Here is a 14157-nt window from a genome sequence, read left to right as displayed (position 1 = left end):
TAAATAATATTTATAGTAAATAAAGATACCATACTCGATGTTGGTTCGATTTCTAAACGAGTTCACAAAATAACTATATTAATATTATTGCTAGTAATTAATGATAAAATATGGTTTTAATAGATAATAATAATATGACCTTTAATAATATTATTAACAACTTTAATATTTATAATAATAATGATAATAACAATAACATTAGCAATAATACTAATACTAATAATAATAATAATAGTAATAATAATAAAGTAGTATTAATAACTAAAAAAATAAGTCTATATTGTATATATATATATATATGCATATATATATATATATATATATATATATATATATATATATCTAATGATAATAATAATAATAATGATAGTATTACATAATAGTAATAATATGAATTAAATCTAAAATAATAATATAACATGTATATATATTTATTTTTATATATAAATCCAAGACCGATTTTAAGTGGTTAGTAACCCGGGTGTATTCCGTCTTAACTAACCAAACCCGATTTGTTTAAGTTTTCCGACAAGACCATTTTTCCCAAATCAAAACAACACCATATCCATCCAACCCGTTTCAAAGTATATAACCAACAACATAACCGATTATTAACGAGTTTAAATTGATAATCGATAAACGAAAACTGACAGCGACAAAGCCTAAAATAACTTACCTATTAAATTTCCATATGGTCGTGGCTCTACACCGAGAAGAAACTGAGCCGAGACCGCCGGAGATCGGGAAAATAGAAATCCCGAGGGAGAGACGAAGGGAGAGAGCCGTGAGAGTGTGTAAGATCCAAGAGAGTGTGTGAGAGATAGAGAGAGTCCGAGAGACGGGGAGAGTAAAAGAGAGGCGGAGAGAGTGCGAGAGAGAGAGAGAGAGAGAGAGAGTACAACGAGGGAGAAAGAGAGGGTGCACGGCGGCCGAAGGTCTCCGAAAAAACGAGAAGGGGTGTTGTGGGGCTGCCGGAAACGCGAGGGAGGGTAGGAGAGGCGGTTGTGGTTATAAGTGTGTGTGATAGGGCTCGCCGGGGTTGGTGGTGCGTCGGAGATGGTGGTCGGTAAGGGTGGCAGCGCCGGCGGCCAGAAATCGGCGCCGGGAAATGTGTGAAGGAGATGAGGGACGACTGTGAGTTAATGTTAGGGTTAGGTTTCATTTTTTTGGTTTAAATATATGTTATATATTTACATAAAATGCACTCCAAGTTCCAAGTGTTTTAAGAAAAGATATAAAACTTAATAAACGTTATTATAGGTTCGAAAATGGCAAAGATTACCCCTTACAATTTATAAACTAATTTTTTTATGTTAATTGAACAACGATTAGTACACGCCTACATGACGGGTTCGAAGTATAACTTATTAAAATAAAGCGTGAAAGAAAATCGAAATCCGAATTTGACGGATGTCACAGGTGGTGGTGGTGTTGGACATTGGGTGTTGGTAGGATGTTAAAAAGTGTGAAGAAATTTGGAGAAGTGTGAAGATGGTGGATATTAGCTTATTTTTTAAGACCATAAAAGTAGTTTTCAGATCTTTATTTTTTTTCAAACAAACTGTCTTCAGAAGCTTTTGTCTGCTCGCCCGCAGACATGAGCCTCTTGCAGATCTTTGAAGCAAAAACAAACACAACCGAAGTGGTGTTTCAATTATTTCTGATTTATGCAAAAGTCTCGTGGAAACTCAGAAACGTGAGACGTACTATTTGGTTGATAGAGTGGTTCGGCTAATCTTGACATTTCCAGTTTCTACGGCAACACCAGAGAGAGGGTTTTCAGCAATGAAAATATTCAAGAATCGCCTTCGCAATAAGATGTCAGATGAGTATCTCGCGAATAGCTTGGTGGTTTACAAAGAAAAAGAAATTGCTGAAACATTTGATTCGAAATCCATAATTGAGGAATTCAAAAATCTTAACGTTCGTCGAGCTGCTTTGTAATTTGTCTTCTAAGGTACTCATCCTTCATTCCAGCTCTCGCATTATTATGAATATTTTAGGCCTTTGTTGATTAAAAAATCATCCAGTTTATATTTTTATATTTATTGTAAGAACAATTGTTTGAATGAATGAAGAAAAATTAGATATATACAGATGTCATATTTTTTGATCCGTCCGAACCAAACCGAACCACCGACACGAACTGAATCGTCGACCCGAAAATTTTTGGATATGTGACTTCGATCACCGCCATGACAAAACCCAAGCTTCGCCATTGCTCACCCCTACAATTTATAAAAATCCAACGAATATAATAAATAATAAATATATAATATAAAAATAAATCTATAGATAACCCGATATAGACTAAGAAAATTTATCATTCGTTTCTAAACCAACCAAAAATGATGATATAACTTAAGTAAAATAAGTAAGTGAATATAATATCGAATCCGTTTGCTGTCTATTTTTGTCGTATTCTTTTCTTTCCTTTTTTTTAGTTCATGTCTTGAATTGGTATCATGTAATAGGGTAAAGTTAAAATACAAAGTACAAAAAAATGAGAAGTGTGAGAAGGATTCTAATATATTATTCTTAAATTTAGATGGTGGAGATTAATTTAAAAATAAAAATTGATGAAAAGAGCATGAAGGTAATAACCCATTTATGATAACTTTCTCTCTCCACATGCAAGACACATGTCAATTCCTGCATGATTTTAAAACGTCCATAACTTTTTCATACGTCATTTTTCCTAAAATTTTTTTTACTGTAATAACAAGCGTTTTTTTATCTTTAATATGAATCATATTGTTATATAAAAATAAAAAAATTTGGTGGGCTTTTTTTATATTGTGTTATTTGGTTGTTCATTATGTTTTTTAATTGAGTTTATATGCATTGTGTTATAAATTTTGGTAATTGTGTTTTTCAATTTTTACTCATATTAAAGATAAAAATTAAAACAACGATTACATCATTACGTCTTTGTGCTCAACATTTTTCTTTCTACTTATTATTGTGTTTTAGGTGGTGTTTGTTTTTTGTCAGAAGATCTTCCTGACCTCTTATGTCTGCGCCGCGCAGACCACGCGCAGACCTTTAGGCTTGAAGACTGTTTGATTTTTAGAAGAGATTTCATTAAAAAAGGTCTGCGTGCCCTCTTTTTCACGCAGACATGGACCACCCACTTCTCAAATCTTGTAACATCTTCTCCATTCTTTCATCCCCTTCATTCCATCAGGTCTTTCAAACCCTAGCCCTCTTTCATTCCATCCCATCACCCACTGCCTCCCCACCTCCGGTGAGCCGCCGCCACCTGCCCCCTCCACCTTTGGTGCGCCGCCGTCACCTGCCCCTCCACCTCCGGTGCGCCGCCGCCACCTGCCCCCTCCATCTCCAGCCGCCGCCGCCGCCGCTCACCTCCGCCCCCTGCCTCCGTTAGCCTCTCTCTTTCCAGCAAACCGTCGTCGGACTCTCTCTTCTCCTCTTTGGTTTGTTAAGGTTTTATATTTTGTTACAATCTTGATTAAAGTGATCTTCTTTAGATTACAATCTAGATTCTTGATTTTCTCTTGATTAATTTTCAATTACTTGGTTAATAATGGCTCGAGTCATAAGTGACATTAGTGTATTAAAGTGAAACCCATGACGATTGATTCTTGATTCTTGATTTTTGACCCGTTTCATTTTAGTTTTACTTTTTGATCCATTTTGTTTATGTTTAGGTTTGATTTGTGCATTGGAAATATGTTTGTGTTTATGCTTGAGTTATGCCTTGAAAATTGTTTGTGTTTAGGTTTTATTTGTACCTTGAAAAATTGTTTATGTTTAGGTTTGATTGTTGTTAATTGGTTTGTTCAATTAGGTTATTAGGCTTTTGTTAATTGAATTCTTGTTAATTGATTTGTTCAATTAGGTTCTTATTAGGTTTTTAGTTGAAAAAAATTTGTAAATATTGATTTGTTGAATTCTTGTTAGTTTTTAGTTCAATTATAATTTTGCATAATTGTTCGATTATAATTAGTTTTTAGTTAAAAACACTTTGTAGAAAGTTCAGGTCTAACGAAGATCTTGTTGCTTGTTACTTGGAATTGATTTATATGTTTTAATAGAAATGTTGTTGAATGCTTTTTGTCTATGAAGATCTTTAGATATTGAATGTTTTGGGTTTCCTTTTGTCATATACATTAACGTGTTTATTGTTTGTTAGTTTGTTATATTAATGTAATATTACGCTTTGTTAGGCGGTTACTAAAGTTCGGGTTGCAAGAATAAAGATCGATTCGGGCTTCAAAAATAAAGACGTCGGTTTGGGTTGTAATAGTGAAGACATCGGTTCGGGAAGTTATTGCATATTACTTGAAACGTATGTTATTTTTAAACATATATACATTTGTTGTTGTACTTTGAAACTTCTTTTGTATACTTGAAACATGTTTTGTATATTATTTGTATTGGAGTTTCAGGAAATTATTTGGTTCTATAACACTGGAATATTGGTTCTTGGAAAAAATTGTTTAGTTAAATTTCTGTTTATTTTAGAAGTTTGCAGACGTTAAAAAACAAACAGTCTTTTTCTTGCAGACTGCAGAGGTTTGGTCCACCTCTTCTGCTACAGATGTCTGCAGATGTGGTCCGCAGACTGCAGACATTTTACCTCTTAAAAAACAAACAGCACCTTAGTCATTGTTTTCAACATTCACTTAATTTGAGAAAAATAGTGTTATGTTCAATGTGTATTATGTTCAAGTCATTTTGTAATATGTAGTTTCCATTGTTACGTTTAAGGTCATTGTGCTATATGTATTTTACCATTGTGTCTTACGTTTCAGGTCATTGTGTTATTTGTATATATTATTATGTTTTATGTTTCAGATTAACGTGTAATATGTATTCATCATTGTGTTTAGTAGTAGATAAGTTGTTAGTATTTTACATTACATTTACATATTATTATTACACAACGGCGTTATTAGTATTTAAGAGTTGAAATACAAAATGGCGAAAAAACACAATAAGAAACATAAAGACAATGACGAAAAAAGACACAATGATAAGCAAAAAGACACAATGGCTTAATTTTTTTTTTTATTTTTCTATAACAAAATCAGACTCATATTAAGACAAAAAAAAACATTTGTTATTATGATGAACTTTTAAAAAAAAATATCATATAAAAAAGTTATAGACGTTTAAAAATGATAGGAGAATTATCATGTGACTTGCAAGTGGAGAGAGAAAATGTGTAGTATTACTTTTATACATTTTTTCCTTTGGTCTATACTTGACACATGTCGATTTCTTATGCTTTTTCACACTTCTCATTTTTGTTATCCTTTGTAAAATAACCCAACCTCACTATAATAATAATAATAATAATAAAAATAATAATAATAATGGGTAAAGTTAAAATATAAAAGGAAGATAAAAATGAGAAGTGTGACAAGGATTTATGACCACACAAAGAATCTCTTAAAAATAAATTCAAAAAAAAAGAAAAAAAAGGAAAATCATAACTCACAATACAAATAAAAATCGAAAAAAATTAAAAAACTAAAATGTTTCCTCCATCATTACCGTTAAAAAAATAAAAAAAAATAAATAAAAAATTGACGAAAAGACATAATGCTAAGATCAAAGACACAATGACAAAAATGAACAAAAGATATCATTATAACTAAAAAACGATACAATAGGTCACAAAATTTAACGCAATGCCGAACAAAATATTGCACAATGTTGAGTAATATAAAACAAGATTAAAGAAAAAAAACACATGTCAAGGAAAAAATGCACAATCAATGACGAAATAAACACAAAACATAATGATAAACAAAAAGACACATCGGCTTTTTTCACTTACCATTGTGTTTTTTATGAGAACGAGAAAGACGGTGGAAACATCTTTGTGTTTTTACTTTTTTCGTTTTTTTATTACATTTTGAGTTACGATTTTTTATTTATCTTTTTTAAAATTTTTCTTTAGGGAATTTTTTATGTGGCTAAAAATTCTTCTTATTTTTGTTCTCCTTTGTAAAATAACTTGACCCTAATAATAATTATCTTACAATACTATTAAATCAATACAATGCTTCACATGGCATTCAACTAAGGTGTCCACATCAATGCCACATCACTGTCAACTCATCTATTTCGTTTCTTATTATTACCAAATCATCTCATACACCTTATTTAAACCTTAAGATTTTCCAAACCTAATCATTTTAATCATCTCATACAATGTTATATGATTTTCCGGTAAAGTTATATATTTATTTTAATTGTTATATAATTTTGTTATAGTCTCTTTAAGTTGTATATAAAAATCCAAGATTGAATTGATATGTTGAAGTTATTACGATTTTCCGATAAGGTTTTATATTTATTTTAATTGTTATATGATTTTGTTATAATCTCTTTAGGTTGTATATCAAAATCCAAGATTGAATTGATATTTTGAAGTTATTACGGTTTTCCGGTAATGTTTTATTTGCTACTCTAATGTCCGTTTATCATATTATACCTTATTTCCTGTTTTTGTTCTACGTTTTTGTTTGTATTTATATTATTATTATTATTATTATTATTATTATTATTATTATATGGTTTTCTTATAATCTCTTTATGTTCTATATCAAAATCTATTGAAGATACAATGGAGATTTTCCCTATTTCGTTTTTTCAGTAACGCGATTCAAATATTTCGGTTATCAATTAGAACATCAATTTTACATTTGTTTACATAATTCAAATCTTCCATGGTTGGTAATTTATTTATTATGTGATATTAATATTAATATTTAATTTTCTCATTTCATGTTATATCCCCAACTTGATATAGCTAATTTCATGGATTGAGGATTTGTTGACAAGATTTCTTATTTTTGTTTAATATTGATGTATTTTTGTTATTAATCATATATTTATGTATTTTTCACAATTCATGTAATTTATTTGATTTTTATATAATCAATCATATATTATTGTTGGTCAACGTCCATTTAATATACTTTAATCATTTTAATTCATTTGAAATTTAATATCATAACCAATTTAATATCATAACCGTTGTTATCCCAGCCATCGTGACTTTAGGAGTCGCTTATATAGGGGTTGATTGAGCAAGATTCTGTAACAAATTACGATATTTAATTTTGTTAATCAGTTTGTTGTTTCAATCACTAGTTCTCAAATTGTTACATTTCTTAGTCACATTTCTCACACAGAAAACCCTAGCTTCTCTCACGTTTAACTGTGATCATTACACAGTTATGTTAATTTGTACAAGCTTGTATTTTGTTCATTACATCATTACACGCAGATCTCAAACAACTTAAAACAAACCTACCAGTCAGTCACCATCGCCCCTGCTGTTTAACCTCTCCGGCGATTCCGCCGTTTTCGGCGAAGCCTCAACCACCGTCGTTGCAGATTTAACAGCTTCAACAAATTACTGTTCAATTACAACCAGTTATATTGCCAAGCCAATTTCAAATACTACTAATCTACGTTTAACCCTCGGTTTTGGGTCTGCCCACCAGGTGTTCGATAAAATGCCTCAATGAGTTAATCGGTTTTTTTGGGTTTACGGAGGGCAGATCAATTGTCTGTCGCTCTCCTTTCTCATCTTAGTTCGGGTTTTCACTCCCAAAACTCAGCTCGAGTTTTTTTGTTGGCCTTTCGTCGTGATGAGTTATGACCAAGGCTCGGATTTTCAACGGAGCCCCATATGGGGAGGTGGGCGTGGGCTATTTAAAAGGTTTTTGGCCGTGCCCTTTTAGAGGATTCCATTGCTGCCCGGATGGATTGGTTGGGTCCAAGGGGATCCAAAGGTTAGTGCCACATATAAAGCGGCTACACAATATATTCGGATGAGAAAAAATGCGCTATGCGGGATGCGGCATCCAGGGATTGTGGCCTCTTTGTTGCATTGGCAAATGCTCTAAAGGTTGCCAAACAATGGTTGTGCGGTGAGTGCATGTCTTTACAGGCCCTCAATCAGCACTGTGAACATGTAGACAAAGTTATCAAGTTCAAAGGTGATACGGGAGGGGTGGAAGACTTCCTTGTCGGGATCCCCAAGCCACAATGTTAATCCAATAACTATAACACTAACAGATCTCAGATCTGTGGATAATCGATTAATACGTTTATATAGATCTAGCTCATAATTACTATAGATTTAGTGTTGTATGTGTTTATATATTATCAGTATATGTATACTAGTAATTCGTATAATATTAGTTTGAAGATTGAGAGAACGATTGGACAGAGATTCGATAATTAACTCTCAAAACTTTTAATTAACAGTGAACAGTGTTCACTATATATAGAAGATAGGCCTGGTTCTCTAACATCCCCTAACGAACCAGACACTACTTCGTTACATACATTAATTAGACGAAACACCCCCTGATTCGTTAACATCCCCTAACGAATCAGGAGGGAATACACTTAATGTCTTAGTTCGCTAACATCCCCTAGCGAACTAGACTTTAAACCTAACGAACTAGATAATAATTTAACTAATTATTACATTAAATAATAAACAAAACGTTAACGATAATTACAAAGACTCAAGACGCAAAACCGTGCACTAACAGACACCCCCTCGTCTTGAGCTCTTTGTCTTTAAATTATTTGAAGCGCTTGGACTGCCAGTCTCTGCAACTATGAATTCCATGCTCATGGCACACACGAACAACTTGTTGTAACTGCATAGCTAGGTCATAGTCTTCTTGGCGCTCGAACAAAATCTGCTTTCTGTAGAGCATGTCATTGTCTGTCTCTGATAAATTAACCAACCACATCGCGTCGATTATCTTGATGAGCTTAGTCTTCAGTCCTCTGCCAAGAACAATGACGGCCTCGCCAGTACGATTGTCATAGTACCAGCGGTTGAATGAGAGATGCAATTGTTGGGGCATCGTCTTCACAGGAACCTGTTTCATCGTCTTTGGCGGCTTTACCTTCAGGACAAGTTTCCTCCACCCAGTCCTCGGATCAATCTCGTTAATACGCTTACGCCTTGGGACTTGGGGCTTGAAGAACTTGAAGCCGTGATTGACCTCGAACAGTAAGTGTTGGTGAAACCACTCAGCTGTTCGGTAACCCCACTATTGATAAATGGACGTCTCGCTAGGGTACGAACATCCCACCGCGGCAAAGTAAGAACATCCATTATCGTCTCGTAATACTGAACCCCTTCTCCCATTTGATTATACATACTTTAAGCTCAGAATCATACAACCAGGAGACAATGTCACCATGTACCTTGGAAACAGTCTTGAAGGAGGTCACTTGATTTGCTTTGACCCATGCAGCAGCAGTGTCTTTCCGTTCTCGATCAACATATCGATACGCACTAATAATTTTACCCACTTTTTGATGTTTAAACCATCGTGCAATATCATCATCCGTTATAACTTCAAGTGAGTGAACTGTCCGCTTACATTTCAAGATCTTTTCCAACTCATCCTCAGTTTCTTTAAACGTCTGCTCATCGAATACTGGAGCACCTTGATCAACATTAGTGTGTTGAAACTAGTCAGGGTACTCCTCAGCAGTGACGTCTTCCATCTCAATATCCTCGTCTTCATAAATAAAATCCGTATTCATCTGAATAGACGGATCATCTTCTAATCCTTCCTCATTCACCACCTCAACATCTGGCTCAGTTTCTAACACGGTTAATTGTTCGTCATTCAGCCCAAGCAGTATGGAAATCTGCTCCCGTGTCAGAGACCTCTCCACAAACTCCCCAACCTCTATCTCATCCTTGTTCACCACACTTTTAACTACCCCCGATCCATCCACAAATATCACAGTATTAGCCGCAATCATCTCAATTGTCTTAGCAGCAGTTGGATCTTGATATATGATAATATGTTTACCCGAGTCTTCACCGCCACTAGTACCAGCACTAGAAGATGAGCCATATGATTGTTTAGGCTCACCTCCTGCACCAGACTCGTCAGGGTCTTTATCATCATCTTTGATTTTCTTCAGGGCATCTTCTTTGCATGTCAGTTGAAGGATTAACTCCTCTTGTTCCTTTAATTTCACCCCCTGAGACTCAAAAATCGTACGCAACGACTTAGTCTCCTTCTGACAAAATGAAATATAACTCATCATCCGTCTTTGATTCTCCATGAGTCGTTCTTGATTTTGACGGTCAGCTGCCATTTGGTTTTCATAAAGATGCAGAAAATTCAGCAACATCTCCGTCTGACGGTTTGATGGCAAGTTGTATAATGAGGGGTGAACAGGTTGAATCGGTCCCTGAGGTCGAGTGATTCTTATAAACGAGACATCACTGGGAGGTGGTGGAGTAGGAGGACGAGGAGGAGAAAGCCTCATCGATGGTGTTGAAGGAACGGTAGATAATGTAGCAGGAGGCCTTGGTATCTCGGATAATGTCATTTGAGGGATTAAACCAAGCCTTTCATGTGACACCAACGTTGTCGTCAATGTAAGCATCAGAGTGCTAGTAGTAGGCGGCACTACCGAGCGTTGAGGCGTTGATTGACGTGGTGGTGGCACACCTATAATTACCCCAGCCCCCTCTGAAACACGTATCTTCTTTGATGTCTCACCAGTTGCCACCGCTTTCCCTTTTCGTTTCCTTTCTTGTTGAGCTGCAATGGTGGCAGCTAAAGCAGCATTGACTGCCTCTTGTTGCTCTTAAAAAGCAGCATTACCAGCTCCACCATTACCATCATTATCATCATCATTTCCACCATCATCTTTCCCACCTCTCCCCCTTCACGCTCGGAATCCGAATCGTCATGGATCCAGCGTTCATTAGGAGGACATACATAATTCGGATTGATTATATGACTAATCATCCGTTTATTTTGTGGCTTCTCCTTTTTATAAGTTAACATTCGATGCACAGTTTCAGCTGTCATGTGTTCCATATGAAGTACATCGTTCACCAACGTCTGATCAATAGCCAAATTCGAAATTAAATCTTGAATAATCAGCTGTAGAAAGCGAGGATACATTAAGAACTTCTTTGACTGAAGTGTTTACTGAACTTGTTCTGTCAAATGGTCGAAGACTAACTCTGAGAAATTAAATGGCTTGTTCAGAATCAAAACAACAAAAGTTGACTGCAAGCTGAGTCTACATTCATCAAAACCACCACGACGACCACTCATACAATGAAGTAGAACATGTAGAAGATACTTGTATGGTGGACATAATCCGTTCTTGTTCAACATAGATTTATTAATGTCGCCACCATAACGCAAGCGTGTGAATAAACCCTTGACCAGCGGCCTGTCGAATTCACTTGGGTTGTTATCATTATCATCAAATTGAAGTACGCAGTGAATAACCTCAACATCAATCGTAATCGGGGTTTGATTGATTGTAGCTCGAATGTATTTATCGTCCTCAACATATTCAGCTGTGTTCCAAAATTGCCTGATAATACTCAGATACACTTTAGGTCTAGCAGTTATAGCATAGTGTATCACCGAGCGTCGTAAGAAGGTTAACATATCCCCAAACACATCCACATTTGCCACATCTTGATTCACGTAAGCACAGATATTATATTTCTTGTCAAATGGTAGCAAAATAACATCGTATTGTTGTTCTTGTTGTGGTGGTTGATCTGGTGGAGGTTGTTCTGGTGGTGGTTGCTCATGTTGTCCTTGATCAACCATTTGAACTGTATAAATATACATGATTATGAGAAATGTGAAGATATAATCTATATTAATCATCAAAATATGTTTAATTATTTATAATTGGTGTATTCATTGTCATAAGATATGTATATTTAATTTATTTACACGTTTAGTCGATTGAAATACTTTATATAATTTAAAAGTGAATTTTAAATTTAATTAAATAATTAAAATGTCATTAGTTAAGTATCACTCTGATTCGTTACTATTCAGTAACGAATTGAGCGATTCGCTATCAGGTAAATAAGCTAACGAAGTAGTCTTAGCGAATTACTTTTCAAAATGACGAACTAAGGATCTAGTTCGTTATGATTTTAACGAATCCACATCTGATTCATGAATTAAATTATTTGCTGAGGTAGTTCGTGTAATTCCTTAACGAATTGGACACGAAGCAGTTCCAATTCGCTAAGGATAACGAATGGTCAATTAGACTTAATCTTTGACCTGCAATGTCAAAGTCTAAATTAAGATGAACATCGATTGTCAACACTATGAACCCAGAATCAATTAGCCCATAATTATCGTTGAATCATCATAATAATGAGCGTATTGAACTCGGAAACACACTCATAAGCTGATGGTGATGAGATTGAGGCTCAAAACCCAGATATACTGAGGTTAACCGAAGCAAACAGAACCACAGAAACCATGAAAACATAATCAACCCGGCAAACTATAATCAAACGTCGATTAAAGTCCACCAAGGGTGTCAGAAATGCATTCCGATTTCATTGAAACATAAATAATCAAGTTCAACAACACAAATCATAAATAAAATGGGTTTATAAACTCGGAAAACCCTTAGACCACAAAAATCCATAATTAGACTATCAAAGCTCAGTCATTTTTGACGAAAATCATATCGCCATGATCATTTATACCTTAGACACACAGAAATATCCTTGAAATGTCGAAAAGTGAAAGTTGAAATTTCAGAAAAAATTTGAATAGGGTGACTTTAGTGTGAAAAAAGAAGACGAACAGTGAAGGACTGTTCGTGTTTCTTGTCTTATATAGGCTCACACGCTACCCGAGGTACACAGTGTACGAATTACCCAATTCGTTTGAATTATAAATAACGAATTAGATGATTCGCTATGACAGTTCGTTACATTATTGTAGCGAATGAAACATAATTCGTGTCTGTGATTCGTTAAATATGTATAACGAAGTAGGATGATTCGTTACAGAGTGCGGAAGCGAATTAGGTGAGCGAACTAGAAACTAGTTCGCTAAAGAATCACCTAGTTCGTTAACCATAAATAACAAAGTAACTTTCAACGAATTTAAAATCTTTATTTAATTTTAAATTAAATTAAAAGAATTAAATAATAAATTAAATCAAATAGATTTCAATAATTTTTTTTTTAACTTAAATTAATTTCCGAGAACCATTTTATCCCGATAACAAAAATACTTTAAAAATGTTTCATTTTTACGAAACATAACTTAAAACCATTAAATAATATGTAAAATGAAAATGAAGAAAATATTTTTGGTATTTTGTAAAAAATTAAAGAGTGTATTTACCAAAGAATATCCGAACATTAAAAATAGACAATCTTTTTGTGTTTTTCAATGATTTATCAAAAACAAAACATATTTTTGTATTTTTGATGAGTTTGAGCAGAGAATCATATTGACCAAAATGCCCTTCCATCACAGTTTTATATTTCAGCGATATTATGACTGGCGTTAAGTCGGTCATTGATATTGTTGTCCACTTAAATCTTATAACAAACCTTCGAGCATTTTTGTGATATGATTTATGGTTCAATTAGCGCACAGAATATCAGAAACTATCAGCCCCTAATCTCGGTTCAAGCTTAATTTGATTTTTGCCAAATCACCCCAACTTGACTTAAACCATTATAACGTTGATCAAAATTTGAAATTTTTGAATATTTGAGCAATGCATCAAGTTTCCTTTACTGTGAATGAATATGCACGAGTCCATCTGTTGGCATACATACATTGTATCCCCTGGGGTCCGTTTCTTATTGGTATTGAGACGCACGCAAGGGAGGAACAATTGCATGACTAACAGCCGATTTTGATCAAGTCAGCAATTTAGATTGTACAAAGTACAACGGTGATCAAGTTTAATGACTTTGGGTTTGCTCTAGAAAGTGAGTGAAATATTCATGCTTATGAATACCTAGATGATTAAGCCGCATAAAGACTCATAGTTTCCAGAATCCTAATGCTTGTTATTTGCTTTATTATATTTTTGGGTGATCAACAATTATAAGGCTTGAGTATGACCGGTTATTACATTTCTGCCATCTTTACCGAGACTTTTGCTAGAGACTACCACCTCTTTCAATTTGGCTTTTCTTTCAGTTTATATCACTTACTTTACTCTAGCAGCTTGTTTAAGACCTATCAATGCACCAATGATTAAGCACACAGTCTTTTAAGCTTATTTCTTTCTGGATTTGAGGTCAAAGAATCAATGTACTATCATTTTCTCTTTTTGCTTCAAAAACTCAAAATTTTGAGGTGCATG

This window comes from Bidens hawaiensis, unplaced genomic scaffold, assembly GCF_021521415.1.
Source record: "Bidens hawaiensis isolate Kalapana, Puna unplaced genomic scaffold, B.hawaiensis_p1.1 tig00017053_1, whole genome shotgun sequence".
Lineage (NCBI taxonomy): Eukaryota > Viridiplantae > Streptophyta > Magnoliopsida > Asterales > Asteraceae > Bidens > Bidens hawaiensis.
The sequence above is the reverse complement of the archived record's forward strand: the minus strand, read 5'-3'. Positions refer to the sequence as shown.